General features: G+C 44.2%; 1 protein-coding gene across 1 annotated transcript in view; it reads left to right on the top strand.

Annotated features, from left to right (window-relative positions):
• L3MBTL2 (L3MBTL histone methyl-lysine binding protein 2) overlaps positions 1–20,567 on the top strand; it is a 308,748-nt gene that overhangs the window by 228,181 nt on the left and 60,000 nt on the right.

Raw genomic sequence — 20,567 nt, 5'->3', positions numbered from 1 at the left:
GCAGCTTTGGGGATGTCCAGACATAGACCTCATGCCACCTGGGGGAACAAGAGGGTGCATTGGTTCTGTTCTCTAGACCCCAGAGAAGGTCCACAAGGAGAAGATGCTCTGATGATTCCATGGCCGCTGTCTTGGGGTCATACTTGACTCCGAGCTTTCCTTTGCCCCCCACATCCGATCACTGGCTCGCTCTTGTTATCTGCACCTCAAAAACAATTCTAGAATTCGACTTTTTCTTACTTTTGACTACGCAAAAACTCTTACTGTTTCTCTTAAGGCCCCGTCACACTAGCGATCTCGCTAGCGAGATCCCTGATTTTGTGACAAATCAGCGATCTCGCCAGCAAGATCGCTGTGTGTGACGGGGATCAGCGACCGGCCCCCCTGCCTGTTATTACTAATCGTGCTCGAGCGGCCTGGGCCGTTTTTCGATCGTTGGTCTCCCACTGCCCAGCGCGCATCGCTGCGTATGGCAGCGAGAGACCAGCGATCAGCGACGCTGGTTGCTAATGTAAACGTCGGGTATCCAGGAGCCGCGGCTCCTGGATACCTGCTGTTTACCTTGGAAACCTCCGTACACGCTGGTTTCCAAGGTAAACGTCGGGTATCCAGGAGTCGCGCGGCTCCTAGATACCCGACGTTTACCTTGGAAACCAGCGTGTACGCCGGTTTCCAAGGTAAACAGCGGGTATCCAGGAGTCGCGCTGCTCCTGGATACCCGATGTTTACATTAGTAACCAGCGTCGCTGGTCCTGATCGCTGGGGCTGTCTAACGATGTCCCAGCGGTCCCATCACGTCGGATCATTGGTGGGATCGCTGGGACATCGTTTAGTGTAACAGGGGCTTTATTCATTCTCGTCTGGACTATTGTAACTCTCATCTAATCGGTCTCCCTCTTACCAAACTCTCTCCCCTCCACTCTGTTTTGAATTCTGCAGTCAGGATCATATTCCTCACCGTTCGTTACACCGATGCCTCTCACTTGTGCCAGTCATTACACTGGCTACCCATCCACTCCAGAATCCAGTACAAACTTATTACCCTCACCCACAAAGCTCTCCATGGCTCAGCACCACCCTACATCTCCTCCCTCCTTTCGGTCTACTACCCTACCCGTGCCCTCCGTTCTGCTAATGACCTGAGGTTAGCATACTCAATGATCAGAACCTCCCACTCCCGTCTCCAAGACTGTACACGTGCTGTGCCAATTCTTTGGAATGCACTTCCCATGTCAATACGATTAGTCCCCAATTCCTACAATTTTAAGCGCGCCCTGAAAACGCATTTATACAGACTGGCCTACCGCCTCAACACTTTAACTTAACTATCCCTGTGTGGCACAGCCAAAAGTTTTACTATAACCAGGTTCCCCGCATCATGTTCCCACATGCTTTATGCATCCATTAGCCCTCTGTGTCTGTACTGTTACACACTTAACATTATGGCTGGTCCAAACAATCAGGGCAATTGTTACCACCCACCTTTCGTGTCTACCTTTTTTCCTCATAGATTGTAAGCTTGCGAGCAGGACCCTCATTCCTCTTGGTATCTGTTACGATCTATGTGATTATTGTTATGCTGTAATGTCTATCGTCTGTACAAGTCCCCTCTGAAATGTAAAGTCTTGCGGAATTTGTCGGCGCTATAGAAATAACATTTATTATTATTATTATTATTATTATTATTATGGGACTTCAGTCTGGCATATGCTTTTCCCTCAATAGCCCTGATTCCATTGGTTTTGAGAAAGATCCACGAGGATAGGGCACAAGCTATCTTAATCGCCTCCTTTTGGCCCAAAAGGCCATGTTTTTTCTGGCTGCGGACGATGTCCGTCGCCAATCCATGGGTTGTTCCGGAACTCCCAGATCTCCTCTCCCAAGGACCAATCTTCCATCCATGAGTGTCCAGTCTACATTGGACAGCGTGGAATTTGAGAGGGCGCTGTTGATAGGGAAAGGGTTTTCTCACAATATAGTGAGCACTCTACTTCAGAGTATTAAAGTATCCACAACAAAGATATATGCCAGAACCTGGAATAAGTTTCTATCGGCCTCTAATGCAGAGATTGTGGGAGAGGCTCAAATAGGACAAGTTCTGGAATTCCTACAAAAGGGCCTAGAGATGGGACTATCCACGGACACCCTCAAAGTCCAGGTATCTGCTCTGGGGGCCCTATATAATTGTGATCTGGCTGGCAATTATTGGGTGCCTAGGTTAATTAGAGCATCGGCTATTCTAGGTCCTTCCTTAAGGAGAGAATAATACCTTTGGATCTAAACCTAGTTCTAACAGCGTTGACAATCTCCCTTCGAGCCTATTGATTCAGCTCCAATAAAAGTGCTTTCCCTTAAGACGGCCTTTCTTTTTTTTTTTTTTAAGTTTGTTTATTAACCACAAAACAAAATGTACAGTATACATATTTGCATACAGTAGTAAGCATGATACAGGGCTCACATATATTATTAAACATAGAACAAAATGTGCACTCTTATATCTAAGGTAATACATGCGTAACTTACCGAGTATTTGTAAAGGACAATAAGCTGTATACTATGAAATATTTATGCCATTTAAATTATATATCACAAAACATTCACTGACCTCAGGGAGACCAGTCAAAGAAAACACTGCGGCAGCCGGCAAAGGCGCTCAATCAGTGAAATCCTAGGTGCAATGCTCCCTGGGAAATACGAATATGCAAATAAAGTCCGTGGAGCCTCATTTAAGAGTCTCAAACACGGGACCAGCCAGATCTTCCTCCAGGGAAGGACCCAGCCAAGGGGTGGCTCCTTTCGGAAACCACCATTACCACCATATTAAGTGGCCCTTTAAGTCAGTTTAAATTATATAAGCCCTTAAGGTACTGTCACACTTAGTGATGTACCAGCGATCCCGACCAGCGATATGACGCGTCAGGATCGCTGGTACATCGCTAAGTGGTCGCTAGTGAGCTGCCACACAGGCAGATCTCACCAGCGACATCGCAGGGGTCGGGGCTCGCTACTTACCTGTCAGACGAGGCGATCCTGACGTCCTCGTCTCCACAGCAGGAAGCCCCAGCAGGAAGCTGACGATGAGAAACAGTCCTGGACGTTCTCGCGCGATCAGCGATAACCAGCGGGGGAGCGATCAGAGGTAAGTATCAGACATAGCGATATCGCTAGCAATATCGCTATAACGTCACAAAAACCAGTGACGTTATAGCGATATTGCTAGCGATATCGCTTAGTGTGACAGGCCCTTAATACTATTACACAAGTGGTAAACCTATTAACAAAGAAACATGGAACAATAAGTATCATTCGATCTTATTCGGAGACATATGACTCATTCCAAGTTCCTAAACTACAAAACAAATAAAACCAATGTGAAAGAACAGCGCAAGAACCAAACAATATAGGAGCAAAGTCCTGTGCTCCCATCATAAAATAAACAAGGGGATACCATCACTGAACTCAGTGTCCGGTATTGTTGGTAAACTGGACGCCTGCGGAAATAGCTCCAGTCATACCATTAGTAAAAGAGTTCTGCTTGACAATGGGCATATTGGGATTCCTTTGCTCTTGACCCCTTATGGGACCGTATCCATTCAGCCGTGTCCGCTGGATCCATAAAGAATATGGAAGAACCTTCGTGGACAATTCGGAGTTAAGCAGGATAAATCATTGAATATTTAACATTCTTTTCTCTAAGTTGTTTCTTAATTTCCATGAACTGTGCCCGCTGTTTCTGGAGTTCCATAGAGAAATTTCGGAAAAATCGGGATCATGGCATTGTTGAACTTAATAGGGCTTTTTTGCCATGCCAAGCGTAGAATAGCATCTCTATCCTTACAGTTGAAGAGACGTGCCAGGAAAGGTCTAGGTGGGGCTCCCGGAGGAAGGGGTTTTGTAGGGACCCTGTGAGCCCTTTCTACGGAGAACGTTGGAGAGAATTCATCTCCCAGAGAAGCTTTAAGCCAGCCTTCCAGGAATTGCTCAGGTTGCTGACCCTCCGAGCGTTCTGGCAGACCAATGACTTGGATTTTATTTCGACGCAGTCTATTCTCTAGGTCGTCTGCTTTTTGCTTCCAGGCGTTTATAGAGCCTGCCACTTTTGTTAGCTTGGCCTCCATAAGTGTAATGGTATCCTCTATCTGGGACACTCTTGTCTCCACTTCCGTAATGCTCCCCCTCATGGCCTGCATATCCTACCGAAGGCTCCCCACCTCAGTACACACATCCTCTATTTTCCCAGTCAGGGATGTTCTGGTTAAGGATAGGGCCTGCATTAACTGTTTGGACGCCTGTTTGAGGGTCAATTCTTCCTGCTCACTCCCCTCCTCACCCTTAGAGGGATGGTTTTTACGCTGAGCCTGTGAGGAATTATTTCTGAGGGATCGTGCACCGTCAGACGAATCAGTTCTGGCAAACTCTCAATTTTTTGGCAGCTCCTGACCCCCTGGGGCGATTCATGATAAACAATGATGTGGCACAGCAGGGTGGCTGAAATTATATCCTATGGGGATTTCTCACTCCCAGTCATAAACACAGCAAGGCTATTATGTAGTATTTATGTCCTGAAAACAACTCAAAGTAGACGGGCTGTTTAAAATTGCAGGGATTATAAAAAGTGCTGGGTTATTACCAGGATTTTGTGCAGCCAGGAGGATCCACAGCGCCCGCAGAGACAGCCAGCAGCAGGAGGGTAGGTCCGGGGTCCCCTGAAGTAATGATACCGACGGGTTAGGTGTCTTGTCAATGGGGGAGCGCGGGGCCCAATTTTCCAGAGCACTCACCACGCGTCCTCGGATCCCCAGGATATGTGCTCACCTCCCGAGCAGCGCTGCAGTGATGAGGGCTGGAGCCGCATATCCCCCTGTCAGAGCGCGTGCCTTAGAAGATGGCCACCGCCTCACACAGGCCCTGCCATCCACCTGGGCCGCCTCAGCTCCCAGCTCACCAGAGCCTCACAGCGTCCTCCCACAGGAACCCAAAGACGTCGTGGGGGTCCCGAAGCCGGTGAATATATCTCGTTAAAAGGGGTCTACAGAGCAGGATAATTGCAGGAGCTCTCTTAAGACGCGTCCTTTCTCAGCTGCATAGCTATGCCCCCAAGACGGCCCTTCTTGTTGCATTAGCATCAGCCCATAGGGTTAGTGACATTCAGGCGCTTTCCAGGCTTCCACCATATACCCAGTTCCTGGAAGATAGGGTTTTCTTGAAGCTGGATCTGTCTTATCTACCAAAAGTAGCCTCTAAATTTCACAGACTGCAGGAGATAGTTATTTTTTCCTTCCTTCTGTGCCAACCCAGGGAATCAGAAGGAAGAGAGACTCCATTCACTAGATGTCAGGGGATGCCTACTCAGATATGTTTGTGACTGACCCTTGGAAAAGGGATCACTCTTTATTTGTGTGCTTTCAGAGGGCTAGGAAGGGGGGCTTAAGGTTTCAAAATGCACTTTAGCTAGATGGATGAGGGAAGCGATTTCTTTAGCCTATACAACAAGTGGTAAAGGCAGTTCCAGAGGGTCTGAAGGTTCACTCTACACGAGCCATGGCGACTTCCTGGGCAGAGAGATCGGAGGTGTCGATTGAGCAGATATGTAAGACGGCTACATAGTCTTCTTCCAAGTTGTATAAGCATTATAGGCTTGATATGGGTGCCTCCTCCGATCTCACGTTTGGGAGAAGGGTGCTTCAGGCTGTGGTCCCTCCCTCATTTTCTTACCTCTCTGTAATTCTCTCATGGTGCTGTCATAAAAGACCGAATAAAGAATTAGTTACATAACGGTAACAGTATTTTTTTGAGCCTATGACCGCGCCCATGTATTCCCTCACTTCACGTGCGGGTGAGCACTTTTTTTGCGTAATCACATGTGAAAAATTGGTGTACGGAATAATCTGTATAATTCTACTAACCTTGGAGGTCCTCTCATGCTCTGTAATCCAACTGATGAGGGAGAGAGGTGCCGCCCATTTATGTTTGTAGGTTTTCTGTCCTTGAAGGGTGGTGGATCCCCTCTCTCATGGTGCAGTCATGGGCTCCGAAAAATACCGTTACCGGTAAGTAACTAAGACTTTTCACTCCATAGAGCCTCTGAAAATGCAAAAGTGTCTACAATTTATTCCATCCAAATTTGCATTCCAAAAGTCAAATAGCACTCCTTCCCTTCTAAAGCCCTGCCATGTGCCCAAACAGTCCGATGACATTGGGTATCTGCGTAGTCAGAAGTAGCAAAACAAATTTTGAGGCCCATTTTTTTCCTTTAACCCTTGTAAAAATGGAAAAAAAATTTAAGGCTAAAGCAACTTTTAATAAAATTGTTTTCATTTTCTTCCAGCTCGCATTAACAAAGCACTCTCACAAATATAATATATATATATATATATATATATATATATATATATATATATATATATTTTTTACTAAATCTGTGTATGTATGCATGTAATGTAGTGTGTATTTGTTAATAAACTCAACTACCGCAGAGCTTTCCGAGATGCAGCGCCGTTCTGCGCCTTTTCTCTGTGACATCACCGCTCTATCTCCATGCGTCACACTGAATTCATGGTTACAATGTAAACCTGTGGTACCTCGTTCCGACCCTTCATAGACTTACATTGTGAGAGCCATTTCCGGGTTATGCAGAGTGCAACAGGACCCAGAGACTCTGAAGAGCGGTGATGTCACTGAGAAAAGATGTAGAACAGCGCAGGATCCTGGAGAGAGCGGCGGTAGGTGAGTGTATTAACACATACACCTATGCACAAATTTTGTTAAAAAAATGAATCTGGTTTTGACCGCTTTCAGGTGTAGTTTTTCTTTGCAGGTTTTCTGACATATAGGTCTTTCAAAGTCACTTCTATAGCGATGTGGTCCCTAAAAAGAAAAAAACACAGCTTTTGTAAAGTTCATTGAAAAAAATGCTGCTAAACTTTTTTTTCCTTTAAAGAGTTCTTCAGATATGTTAAGTTACATATTAAGTCGTAATCAATAACATTGTTCACAAGACCAAACTGTTTTCTTTTAAAACAGATCTTCATTCCCTACCATATTCCTAAACCTCCGTCCCCCTCCCCTGCACCTCAAGAGTAAGATAATGTAAGAAACAGAATTAGTCCAACAGTAAGTTATTGTCTTATTGGTTCTTGTCCGCTCCACTGTACTTTCATAAATCATGAAGTGTATTTAAAGTGAACATGACAGCTGATACATGCTGCCCGCGAATTGGGGACAAGAATCATCAGCCATTGGCTTTATAAACTCAGCCTGCTGTGTTTGACACTGAAACGCTGCAGTGTTTCAGGGAAAAACATGCTCAAAAACCCCTGGGGACCGATCCGCTTCTCTCTACCCGCTGCCCTGAAGTAACAGCTCTTTGCCCACGTGCATGTTTATGCTATTTTGTTGCATCTGACAGCGCCTTCTTAGTGCATCGGAGCTTTGTTTATGGTCACTTGCAATAATAGATATAGAATATACAGTGGGTTGCAAAAGTATTCAACCGCTTGGCATTTTTCATGTTTTGCTACCTCGCAACCTGAAATGTCACTTTTTTTTTTAGTGTTTGCATCAATTGACGTAAAGAAAATGCCTACAACTGTGAACATTTGGTTTTCTTTTTATTGTAAAGCAAACAACAAATGGGACAAAATTACTGACAACTTCAGTGTGCATAACTATTCACCCCCGTAAAGTCAGTACTTTGTAGAGCCTCCTTTTGCAGCAATTAAAGCTGCAAGTCGCTTTGGATAAGTGTCTGAGCTTTCCATTTCTTGCCACTGGGAGTTTTGCCCATTCCTCAAGGGAAAACTGCTCCAGCTCTTCAAGTAAGATGGTTTCCTCTAGTGAACAGCATTCTTCAAGTCTGACCACAGATTCTCAATTGGATTAAGGTCTGGGACTTTGACTAGACCACTCCAAATCAATTACACATTTCCCTTAAACCACTCAAGTGTTGCTTTAGCATTATGCATTAGCATTATGCTTTAGGTCATTATATTGTTAAAAGGTGAACTTTTATCCCAGTCTCAAATCACTGACAAACTGAAACAAGCTTTGCTCAAGAATAGCACTGTATTTCGCACCATTTATCTTTCACTATGTTTCACTATTAGGATGGTGTTCTTGGGGTGATGAGCTGTTTGTTTGGTGACAGACATAGTATTTTCCTTTGGTGACCAAAAAGTTAAATTTTGGTCTCATCTGACCACAGCACCTTCCTCCATACATTTGGGGAGTCTCCCGCATGTCGTTTGACAAACTCAAAATGAGCCTTACAATTTTTGTGTGTAAGTAAAGGCTTTTATCTGACTACTCTTCCATAAAGGCCACCTCTATGGAGTATGTTACCACCATAAACAGAGCAACAGAGACTCGCTGAGTATAATCCTAAAATAATCTTATTAAAGTTCAGTGTAACAAGGATAAATACGGTATATACGTATATAGGCCAAGATTTTCAGCCCATTTTCTTGGTCTGAAAGTCCCCCTCTCGGCTTATACGTGAGTCATATACCTGGGGTTGGTGGGGGAGGGGGAGCGCAGGTGTCAGAGATCATACTCAGCCCCTCCTGACACGGTCTCTGCACCCCCTGCTTTCCCCATGGTCTCGGCACCCCAGCTGTTCCTTCGTTCAGCTGTCATGTGGTACCGCTCATTGAAGTCATGAATATGCGCATATTCATGACTTTATCGAGTGGTACCACGTGACCGCTGAAATCTGGAAGCTCTGCAGCGCCGAGACCATGGGAGAAGGCTGGAAGCAGGGGCTGCAGAGACCGTGCGTGAGTATGACGTGGGAGGATGGGGAGCAGTGCAATATTCACCTGTCCCCGTTCTACTGCCGCACGCTGCTCTGTCTTCTGCGTCCTCTGTCTGTGACGTTCAGGTCAGAGGGCGCAATGACGTAGTCAGTTCGCGCCCTCTGCTGAACGTCACTGCAGAGGACCTGGAAGACAGAGCGGCGCGCAGCGATGAAACGAGGACAGGTGAATATCGCCAGTGTCGGGGGCCTGAGCCAGCGGTGACACCGGCACCTGGCCCACATAGCGCGCCGGTGTCCCCGCCTGCTCAGTACACCGGCACCTGACCCCCAGCGACGAGAGGTGAGTACGTCATTTTTTTTTTTTTTAAATTGCAGCAGCAATATATGGGGGTATTTATCTATGGAGCATCTTCTTGGGCCACCATTAAACCCTTGTGTAGCTCTTGTAGGGGGTATTTATCTATGGAGCATCTTTTTGGACCACCAATAATCTTTGTGCAGCATTTTATGGGGGGTATTTATCTATGGAGCATCTTTTTGGACCACCATTAACCCTTGTGCAGCATTTTATGGGGGGTATTTATCTATGGAGCACTTTTTGGACCACCATTAACCCTTGTGCAGCACCACCCTCGGCTTATACGAGTCAATACGTTTTCCCAGTTTTTTGTGGCAAAATTAGGGGGTCTTGGCTTATACACGAGTATATACGGAAATTAAAACAGAGACTACTATGCAAAAAGAGGGGAGCTTAGAGACTGAATAATTAAAGTGTTTAGTTCAATTATATTGACCATTCAGCCATATAACGCAGCAAAAAAAAAAATAGCTGCACGTAAGTACATAATTGGAGTCCACCTTAAGACTGAAAGGATTTAATCAGCTGTGACCTAACATAGAGTGCCTGACAAATCAGGTGCAATAGTGGTCACAGATAAGCTGTCCCAAATGGGTACAATCATAGAGGAAATGCCATTAATGAAAAACAAGTCGGAGACTAGAATGCAATCAGTAGTTACGATGTCAGTCTGTATGCTCTCCGCCGCCCCAACACCTGTTTCGTTAGAACTTCATCAGGAGGCACTCTATGGAGTGTCCGGCTTATTGTGGTTGTATGGACCAATATGCCAGTCTCTGCATGGGAACTTTGCAGCTCCTTCAGGATTACCTTTGGTCTCTTTTCTGTCTCTCTGATTAATGCCATCCTTGCCCGGGGTTAGATTTTTGGTGGGCGGCCCTCTCTTGGCCGGTTTGTTGTGGTACCATGTTCTTTCCATTTGATAATAATGGATTTGATGGTGCTCCGAGGAATCATCAGAGATTGGGATATTTTTTATAACCCAACTCTGACTTATACTTCTCAACATCTTTGTCCCTGACTTGCTTGGAGATCTCCTTGGTCTTCATGGTGTTGTCTGGTTAGTGGTGCCTACTGCTTAATGGTGTTGCAGCTTCTGTGGCCTTTCAGAATAGGGGCATATATACTGACAGACCATATGACACTGAGATTGCACATAGGAGGACTTCCTTTGCAATTTTTATGTGCTTGCTTCTGAGGTAAGTGTGCACTGCGCCAAGATGAGTGGTCTTTTATTCCTCCTTGACCGAGTGCTGTTATAATCTGGTCAGACAGAGTGAGATGGTAAGTTATGCTCATTCATCATGCTGCTCCTCTGACTGACAGGAACTTTCTATATTTTATTCTATGTGTTTTTTAGCCCCTCGGAGAACTTAAATCTGTCTTCATTTAATGACACGTACAAAATACTTCTGCCTTCTTACTGGTTTCCTACTAGGCTTCATACGAGTAAATATGAATAATGGCAGTCATGGATAGGATCCTTCATTACGCCTTTGGCTGCCATGATAAGCCCATTGGCACCCTGCGAACCTGTCATGGGTGTTGTGGGGAGTCCTCCCCACAACACCCATGACAGGTACGCAGGGTGCCAATGGACCACGTTGGAGTGACCGGGCTCCAATGCCAATCTAAACACTTAAATCCCTATAAAATAAACAGAGGGCTGATTCATCAATGCAGTTTTATGGCGCAAAGCACTTCAAAACGTTGCAAAAAATATGCAAAACTCTTTGTTCCTCAAAAATATTGCAACTTTAGGTATTTTTACATCATTCCCAGCGAGTGCCGCCGATTGTAGAATTGATGAGGTCCATTTGACAATTTAATCATCATTTTATCGGTGTAAATTGGTCTAGAAATGTACTCTAATGATTGAGGGAATTTTTCTTTTTTTTTTTTTGGAGGAGTGCGACCTCTTAATGAATTAGGCACACTTTACTCCAGAGATGCTTTCATTACGATCTGGCGTGAACATTGTCATCCTTAATCCTTACCCAAGAAAACACTACTCAAAAAAATATACAAATTTATTGAAGAATACACATTAAACAAACATGAAACAAACATCACTGGTACATGTTGGAGGTTTCAGAAAAGGAATCAATCAAGTAAGAAGAAAGGTGGCAGGGTGAGATCAGAGTAAAGGGGGTTTTACACATGGCAATATCGCTATAACGTCACCGATTTTATGACATACATAGTAACATAGTAATTAAGGTTGAAGGGAGACTTTAAGTCCATCTAGTTCAACCCATCCTATCCTAACTTGCCCTAACATGTTCATCCAGAGGAAGGCAAAAAAAACCCATGTGACAAACAGTAAGCTTCACATTGGGGAAAAAAATTCCTTCCCGACTCCACATACGGCAATCAGACTAGCTCCCTGGATCAACGCAACACTAAGGAAACTAGTGTATATACCATGTAATATTATACTTTTCAAGAAAGGCATCCAGTCCCTTCTTAAATTTTAGTAGGGAATCACTCATTACAACATCATATGGCAGAGAGTTCCATAGTCTCACTGCTCTTACAGTAAAGAATCCGCGTCTGTTAGTATGCTTAAAGCTTCTTTCCTCCAGACGTAGAGGATGCCCCCTTGTCCCCGTCACAGGTCTAAGAGTAAAAAGATCATTAGATAGGTCTTGGTATTGTCCCCTCATATATTTATACATTGTAATAAGATCACCCCTAAGCCTTCGATTCTCCAAACTAAATAACCCCAAGTGTAATAACCTGTCTTGGTATTGCAGACCCCCCAGTTCCCTAATAACCTTGGTCGCTCTTCTCTGCACCCGCTCCAGTGTCCTCCTCTGAATTGATTACCCTGCAGAGTTTAGTGTCTTCTGCAAATATTGAAATTCTACTCTCTATGCCCCTTACAAGGTCATTAATAAATATGTTAAAAAGAAGCGGGCCCAAAACTGACCCCTGTGGTACCCCACTGCTAACCGTGACCCAGTCCGAGTGTGCTCCATTAATAACCACCCTTTGTTTCCTATCCCTGAGCCAGCTCTTAACCCACCTACACATATTTTCCCCTATCCCCATTGTTCTCATTTTATGTATCAACCTCTTGTGTGGCACAGTATCAAAAGCTTTTGAAAAGTCCATATACACCACGTCCACTGCATTCCCTTGGTCCAGTCCGGAACTTACCTCTTCATAAAAGCTTATCAGATTAGTCTGACAGGAACGGTCCCTTGTAAACCCATGTTGATATTGGGTCATAAGTTTATTCTTCTCCAGATACTCCAGTATAGTATCTCTTAGAAAACCCTCCAGGATTTTACCCACAGTTGAGGTTAAACTCACTGGCCTAATAATAATAATAATCTTTATTTTTATATAGCGCTAACATATTCCGCAGCGCTTTACAGTTTGCACACACATTATCATCACTGTCCCCGATGGGGCTCACAATCTAAATTCCCTATTAGTATGTCTTTAGAATGTGGGAGGAAACCGGAGTACCCGGAGGAAACCCACGCAAACACGGGGAGAACATACAAACTCCTTGCAGATATTGTCCTTGGTGGGATTCGAACCAAGGACTGAGCACCGTGCCGCCCGCCTATAATTTCCAAGTTCAGTTTTTGTCCCCTTTTTTGAATATTGGCACCACATTTGCTATACGCCAGTCCTGTGGTACAGACCCTGTTATTATGGAATCTTTAAATATTAAAAATAATGGTCTATCTATGACTGTGTTTAATTCCTGCAGTACTCTGGGGTGTATCCCATCCGGGCCCGGGGATTTGTCAATTTTAGTGATTTTTAGACGCCTCCGTACTTCCTGGTGGGTTAAGCAGGTGACATTTAATGGACAATTTTTATCCCTGATCATGTTATCCGTCATGGGATTTTCTTGTGTAAACACTGTTGAAAAAAAGTCATTTAGCATATTGGCTTTTTCCTCATCCTCCTCCACCATTTCACCCAGACTATTTTTAAGGGGGCCAACATTATCATTTTTTAGTTTCTTACTATTTATGTAGTTAAAGAATATTTTGGGATTATTTTTATTTTCTCTGGCAATGAGTCTCTCTGTCTCAATCTTTGCTGTCTTGATTTGCTTTTTACAGAATTTATTTAATTTTCTGTATTTATTTAATGCCTCATCACTACCTACTAGCTTTAATTCTCTAAATGCTTTATTTTTATCTCTTATTGCACCCCTTACAGCTCTATTTAGCCATAGTGGTTTCCTCCTATTTCTCACATGTTTATTCCCATATGGTATATATTATGCACAGGTCCTATTCAGAATGTTAATAAACGTCTCCCATTTTCTTTGTGTATTTTTATGTCTCAGGATATCATCCCGGTTAATTGCACCAAGATCATCTCTCATCCGTGGGAAATTTGCTTTCCTGAAGTTTAGTGTCCTTGTAACCCCTCTACTACACATCTTATTAAAGGATACATGAAAACTTATTAATTTGTGATCACTATTACCTAATTGACCCCCAACCCTTACATTTGATATGCGGTCTGGCCTGTTGGTTAATATTAGGTCTAGCAGTGCCCCCCCTCTTGTTGGGTCCTGAACCAGTTGTGAAAGGTAATTGTCTCTCATAGTTGTCAAAAACCTATTACCTTTGCTGGAACTGCAGGTTTCGGTTCCCCAATGTATTTCATGGTAGTTGAAGTCCCCCATAATAATGACTTCTCCTTGAGTTGCTGCTTCATCTATTTGCTTTATGAGGATATTCTCTGTTGCTTCCATTATTTTTGGAGACTTATAACAATCCCCTATCAGTAATTTATTATTTTTCCCCCCTCCCCTTATCTCTACCCACAGGGACTCTACATTTTCATTAGATTCATATATATTATCACGAAGGATGGGTTTTAAGGATGATTTTACATATAAACACACGCCTCCCCCTCGTTTATTAGTACGGTCATTTCTGAACAGACTATAGCCCTATAAATTAACCGCCCAGTCATGGCTCTCGTCCAGCCATGTCTTAGATATCCCCACCATGTCATAATTATGCTCCAACAACATTAACTCCAATTCCTCCATCTTGTTGGCGAGGCTTCTGGCATTAGTATACATGCACTTTATGTATCTCTCTGTACCTCTATTCTTTCTTAAATTATTAACTGTTCTAACCCCACCCCCCATGCCACCCCCACCCCCAATCTCATTATTTGTGCCCAGGTCTCTATCTGCACTGTCTTCCCCTCCTATAAAAGGAATACCCCCCCCCGTCCCTAGTTTAAACACTCCTCCAACCTTTTAGCCATTTTCTCCCCCAGCACAGCTGCACCCTCCCCATTGAGGTGCAGCCCGTCCCTAGCGTAGAGCCTGTAGCCAACTGAGAAGTCGGCCCAGTTCTGCAAGAACCCAAACCCCTCCTTCCTACACCAATTCCTGAGCCACTTATTAACCTCCCTAATCTCCCGTTGCCTCTCTAGCGTGGCACGTGGTACAGGAAGTATTTCCGAAAATACCACCTTGGAGGTCCTTGCTTTAAGCTTACAGCCTAATTCCCTGAAATCATCTTTAAGGACCTTCCACCTACCTCTAACTTTGTCATTTGTGCCAATGTGCACCATGACCGCTGGATCCTCACCAGCCCCTCCCAGTAATCTGTCAACCCGATCAGCAATGTGTCGGACTCGAGCACCAGGTAGGCAGCACACCGTTCGACGATCCCTGTCTTTGTGACAGATTGCTGTATCTGTTCCCCTAATAATTGAGTCTCCCACTACCAGAACCTGTCTGGCCTGCCCTGCTCTCCTATTTCCCCCTTGCTGGAGCAGACACTCCTCCGGCTTTCAGAGGACATGCCTTGCTGCAGCAGTGCTACTCCTGCACTAACACTCCCCTCATCTGCCAACTTAGCAAACTTATTGGGGTGTGCCAGATCAGGACTAGCCTCCCTGGTGCTCTTCCCTCTACCCTGTCTTCTAACTGTCACCCAGCTAGCTGCTTCATTGTCCTGCAGCTCCAACCTAGCATCCCCCCCCATCTATCCCATTGAGCGTCTGCTCAGTGAGCAGAAGACTCCTTTCCATATTGTCTATGGATCTCAGTGTTGCCAGCTGCACATTTAGATCCAGTATCTGGGCTTCCAAATGCACAACGTGCTCACATCTTGCACAGCAGTATGCACCCTCAACCGGCTGTTCAAGGATTTCATACATGCGGCAAGACGTGCACTGGATGGCATTGGCAATAGTGGAGCACATCCTAATGGAGATTGCACCAGACAGGAAAGATAAGCAAAAATAAAATAAAAAGTATTAATAAAATATAACTAATTCAGTAATACCTCCCTTGGAAACTCCCTGAATCCAAAGTCACTGAATCTCAAGTCACACACTTACAACAGTTCGCACTTACGCTCAGGTCACACTCAGCTTGTTCACCCTCGCTCAGGCAGAAGATTTAAAAGATTTTTTTTTTTTTCCCCCTTTTACCAGCACACCACCTTGCTGCTCAATGTACTTCCAAAAGGTGTTAAACCCCAACCAGCTGCCCCTTATAAACCCTTAATTACTGTATGAACTCCCACCCTTAATTAATCCCTTGTGAATATAGTTACATCTCAAGATTTAAATGCAATATAGTTAACCCTTAAAAACACAGATAGTAAAATAAGAGATTAAAGATTAGAGAGAGAAAAAAAAATAGGTTAAACAAGCCCCCCAAAAATTGAACAGTAGAAAGCACTCAGCAACCTACAATTCAGCAACTCACACAGGTATTTGTTATAGGTTTTTCCAAACACCTCTTCACTGAATCTCAAGTCACACACTTACCACAGTTCGCACTTACGCTCAGGTCACACTCAGCTCGTTCACACTCGCTCAGGCAGAAGGTTTAAAAGAATTTTTTTTTTTTTTCCCCTTTTACCAGCACACCACCTTGCTGCTCAATGCACTTCCAAAAAGGACGTTATAGCGATATTGCTAGCGATATCGCTATGTGTGATACTTACCTCCGACCGGCTCCCCTGATCGCGCGAGATTGGCCGGCTCCATTTCTCGTCGGGTGCTTCCTGCTGGCGCCGACGAGTGACGCATGGACGCGGGCGGGAGGACGTCAGGATCGCCGCGTCTGAAAGGTGAGTATCGCTGCTGCATCGCTGTGAGATCTGCCTGTGTGGCAGCTCACTAGCGATCATTTAGCGATGCACCAGCGATCCTGACAGGGGTCGTATCGTGGTCGGGATCGCTGGTGCATCACTAAATGTAAAAGGGCCTTAAGAGTAAAAAATAGTGTCCTTATCATTGTAAAAAAAAAAATGTAAATTACTGATTACGGAATGTTCAAATTTAAAATGGTGCATAAAAAACATAAATGAATCAATCCATATGATACAATATCTTTGTACCATGTTAGCCAGTAGGTAGAAAAATATTTAGAATTGCGAGTCGTCAGTGTTTGGTACCTTTTTAATGACTATCTGAAAGATGGTAACAAATTGCAAGCTTTCGAGACTACTCAGGTCTCTTCATCAGGCATAGAATAATGCAAAATCTGAAGAATCACATATTTATGCACAAAACAGCACAGAAATAACGCAATGGATAAAGAAAAGTGACGTGAAGCAGAACTACCATTATGGGAGAGGGATAAACAGTTGTGGCCGTAAATATTGGAACAGTTCATGGATAAAGAGTGTGAAAGTTTTATTGTCCCTCTGATTGGGGTATGGTTCTGTGTTGTGATGCCCCCAAAAGGTCTGAGGAGCAAATTCCTTAATTGATGTAAAAAGACATAAATCCATGCAACACATTCATTCCTGCACAGAGTGTGTCAAAGGTTGTCATAAGTTTATATTCCCAGACTTTCTGTGTCTCTGAGATTTAAAGTTACCTTTTAATACAAGTAATGTCAATGGTGCTGTGATCAGGGATACAAAAATGTTTTGCCACAGGTAGATCCATTATTTTTGCATTTATTGTGTGGCAATGAGAATTCATCCTTGTTCTCAGTTATTGCCCTGTCTCCCCCACATACAGACCCCCGAGGTGGACATTTAGTACAAATAATTAAGTACACTACATTAGATGTGATGCAGCTGAAAGTACCTGGGATCTTGTAGTCCTGATGTGAGTTGGGGATCTTTATCTTGTCCGTGGTCATTATAAATGGACAGGTTTTACATTTTTTCTGGTTGCAAGGAAATGTTCCTGCAGCTATTGGAGAGGACAGGGAGCTTCTGACAATGATGCTTCTTAGATTTGGGGGCTGCCTAAAACACAGTAGTGGGGGGTCTGGAAAAATGGATTGTAATTGGGAATCTTTTTGTAGTAAAACTGTGTCTTATCTATTGCATTTTTTCTCTGCTGTGTTGTGTATAAATATGTGATTCTTCAAAATTTGCATTATTCTATGCCTGATGACAATGTGTTACCATCTTTCAGTTAGCCATTAAAAGGTATCAGCCACGAGGACTCTAAATCTCTATATATAAAACTGAATGTATGTATGTATGTGTGTATCACCAACCAATCACGAAGCATGTTTCATTTCACCAGAGCTGTTCAAAAGAAGCTGAGCTGTGATTGGTTGCTATGAGCAACAGTATTCTTTGCAACCAATCACTAAGCATCTCTCATTTCACCAGAGCTGTTTAAAAGAAGCTGAGCTGTGATTGGTTGCTATGAGCATGTTTTCCCACTCGACAACACCTCAGCAGACACTGACATGGTCGGAGGAATCTAGCATCCCCGGGAACATAAGCTCCCAGCCATTGTCTGCCCCCCAGAAAGGAGCACAGAGCACATAACAGAAATGAATCCCCCCCCCTTCCGTGGATCAATGGTATGCAAGTTAGGGCAAATGTACTTTTGGTACTGACCTCAGGCCTTTCTTAAAGGGATCTCCAGTAAGGAAGCCAGGGCAAATCCATCCAGTGCATTGGTTCTGACCCCAGGCCTCTCTTAAAGGGATCCTCTGTATGGAAGTCAGGGCAATTGCCTTCAAATGCTCTGGTACTGACCCCAGGCTCTCGTAAAGGGATCTCCTGTACGGAAGTTAGGGCAAATCCCTCAGCACTCTGATTCTGACCCCAGGGTTCTATCATTGGCATGCAAGTCAGGGCAAATCCACTCAGCGCTCTGGTTCTGACGCCAGGCCTCTCTTAAAGGGATCCCCGGTATGGAAGTTAGGACCATTACACTCAGCGCTCTGGTTCTGACCCCAAGCTGATGGGATGATGTGGGATATTAGGGATAGTAGTCCGGTGGCTCTGGCTGACGGGATGATGCGGGATATTAGTGGGAGTAGTCCAGTGGCTCTGGCTGACAGGATGATGCGGGATGTTAGGGGTAGTAGTCTGGTGCCTCTGGCTGATGGGATGATGTGGGATATTAGGGGTAGCAGTCCAGTGGCTCTGACGGGATGATGTGGGATATTAGGGGTAGTATTCCAGCGGCTGTGACGGGATGATATGGGATATTAGTGGTAGTTGTCCGGTGGCTCTGGCTGACAGGATGATGTGGGATATTAGGGGTAGTAGTCCGGCGGATGTGACGGGATGATGTGGGATATTAGTGGTAGTTGTCCGGTGGTTCTGGCTGATGGGATGATGTGGGATATTAGGGATAGCAGTCCGGTGGCTTTAACAGGGTGATGTGAGATATTAGGGGTAGTAGTCCGGTACTCTGGCTGACGGAATGATGTGGGATATTATAGTGAATGTGGCTATGCGGAGTGGGCGGGGCTATACACTCAGCTTTATATATATATATATATATATATATATATATATATATATATATACATACATACAGTTGTGGCCAAAAGTATTGACACCCCTGCAATTCTGTCAGATAATACTCAGTTTCTTCCTGAAAATGATTGCAAACACAAATTCTTTGGTGTTATCTTCATTTAATTTGTCTTAAATGAAAAAACACAAAAAGAATTGTCCTAAAGCCAAATTGGATATAATTCCACACCAAACATAAAAAAGAGGGTGGACAAAAGTATTGGCACTGTTCGAAAAATCATGTGATGCTTCTCTAATTTGTGTAGTTAACAGCACCTGTACCTTACCTGTGGCACCTAACAGGTGTTGGCAATAACTAAATCACACTTGCAGCCAGTTGACATGGATTAAAGTTGACTCAGCCTCTGTCCTGTGATCTTATGTGTACCACATTCAGCATGGAGAAAAGAAAGAAGACCAAAGAACTGTCTGAGGACTTGAGAGACCAAATTGTGAGGAAGCACGAGCAATCTCTAGGCTACAAGTCCATCTCCAAAGACCTGACTGTTCCTGTGTCTACCTTGCGCAGTGTCATCAAGAAGTTTAAGGCTGTGTTCACACACAGCGTTTTTTTAGCGGTTTTTACCGCGGTTTTCACTATAAAACCGCTAAAAATAAGGTGCACAGTCATTTCTATGCATTTTGCACTTTTTGTGCACATTGATGCGTTTTTTACCGCGAAAAAACCGCATCGCGGTAAAAACCGCAGCATGCACATTAATTTTGCGTTTTTTTCCGCTGTTTAGGCTTCTCCCATGCTTTTAGAAACCGCTGCGGTAAAAAACGCATCAAAAACGCATCAAAACCGTGCAAAAAACGCACAAAAACCGCCGCGGAAAAATAGATGCGGTTTCTAGGAAGGGATTCAGGTTTTTGTGCAGAAATTTTCTGCAACGTGTGCACTTAGCCTAAAGCCCATGGCACTGTGGCTAACCTCCCTAGATGTGGACGGAAAAGAAAAATTGACAAGAGATTTCACCGCCAGATTGTGCGGATGTTTCATAAAGAACCTCGACTAACATCCAAACCTGTATGGTAGGAGACCCAGGAAGACCCCACTTCTTACCCCGAGACATAAAAAAGCCAGGCTGGAGTTTGCCAAACCTTACCTGAAAAAGGCTAAAACGTTTTGGAAGAATGTTCTCTGGTCAGATGAGACAAAAGTAGAGCTTTTTGGGCAAAGGCATCAACATAGAGTTTACAGGAGAAAAAAGAGGCATTCAAAGAAAAGAACACGGTCCCTACAGTCAAACATGGCGGAGGTTCCCTGATGTTTTGGGGTTGCTTTGCTGCCTCTGGCACTGGACTGCTTGACCGTGTGCATGGCATTATGAAGTCTGAAGACTACCAACAAATTTTGCAGCATAATGTAGGGCCCAGTGTGAGAAAGCTGGGTCTCCCTCAGAGGTCATGGGTCTTCCAGCAGGACAATGACCCAAAACACACTTCAAAAAGCACTAGAAAATGGTTTGAGAGAAAGCACTGTAGACTTCTAAGGTGGCCAGCAATGAGTCCAGACCTGAATCCCATAGAACACCTGTGGAGAGATCTAAAAATGGCAGTTTGGAGAAGGCACCCTTCAAATATCAGGGACCTGGAGCAGTTTGCCAAAGAAGAATGGTCTAAAATTCCAGCAGAGCATTGTAAGAAACTCATTGATGGTTACCGGAAGCGGTTGGTCGCAGTTATTTTGGCTAAAGGTTGTGCAACCAAG

This window comes from Dendrobates tinctorius, unplaced genomic scaffold (assembly GCF_039654945.1).
Source record: "Dendrobates tinctorius isolate UK_male_01 unplaced genomic scaffold, ASM3965494v1 ptg000033l, whole genome shotgun sequence".
In the NCBI taxonomy this organism is placed as follows: domain Eukaryota; kingdom Metazoa; phylum Chordata; class Amphibia; order Anura; family Dendrobatidae; genus Dendrobates; species Dendrobates tinctorius.
This window is presented reverse-complemented; position numbering and strand designations above follow the sequence as displayed.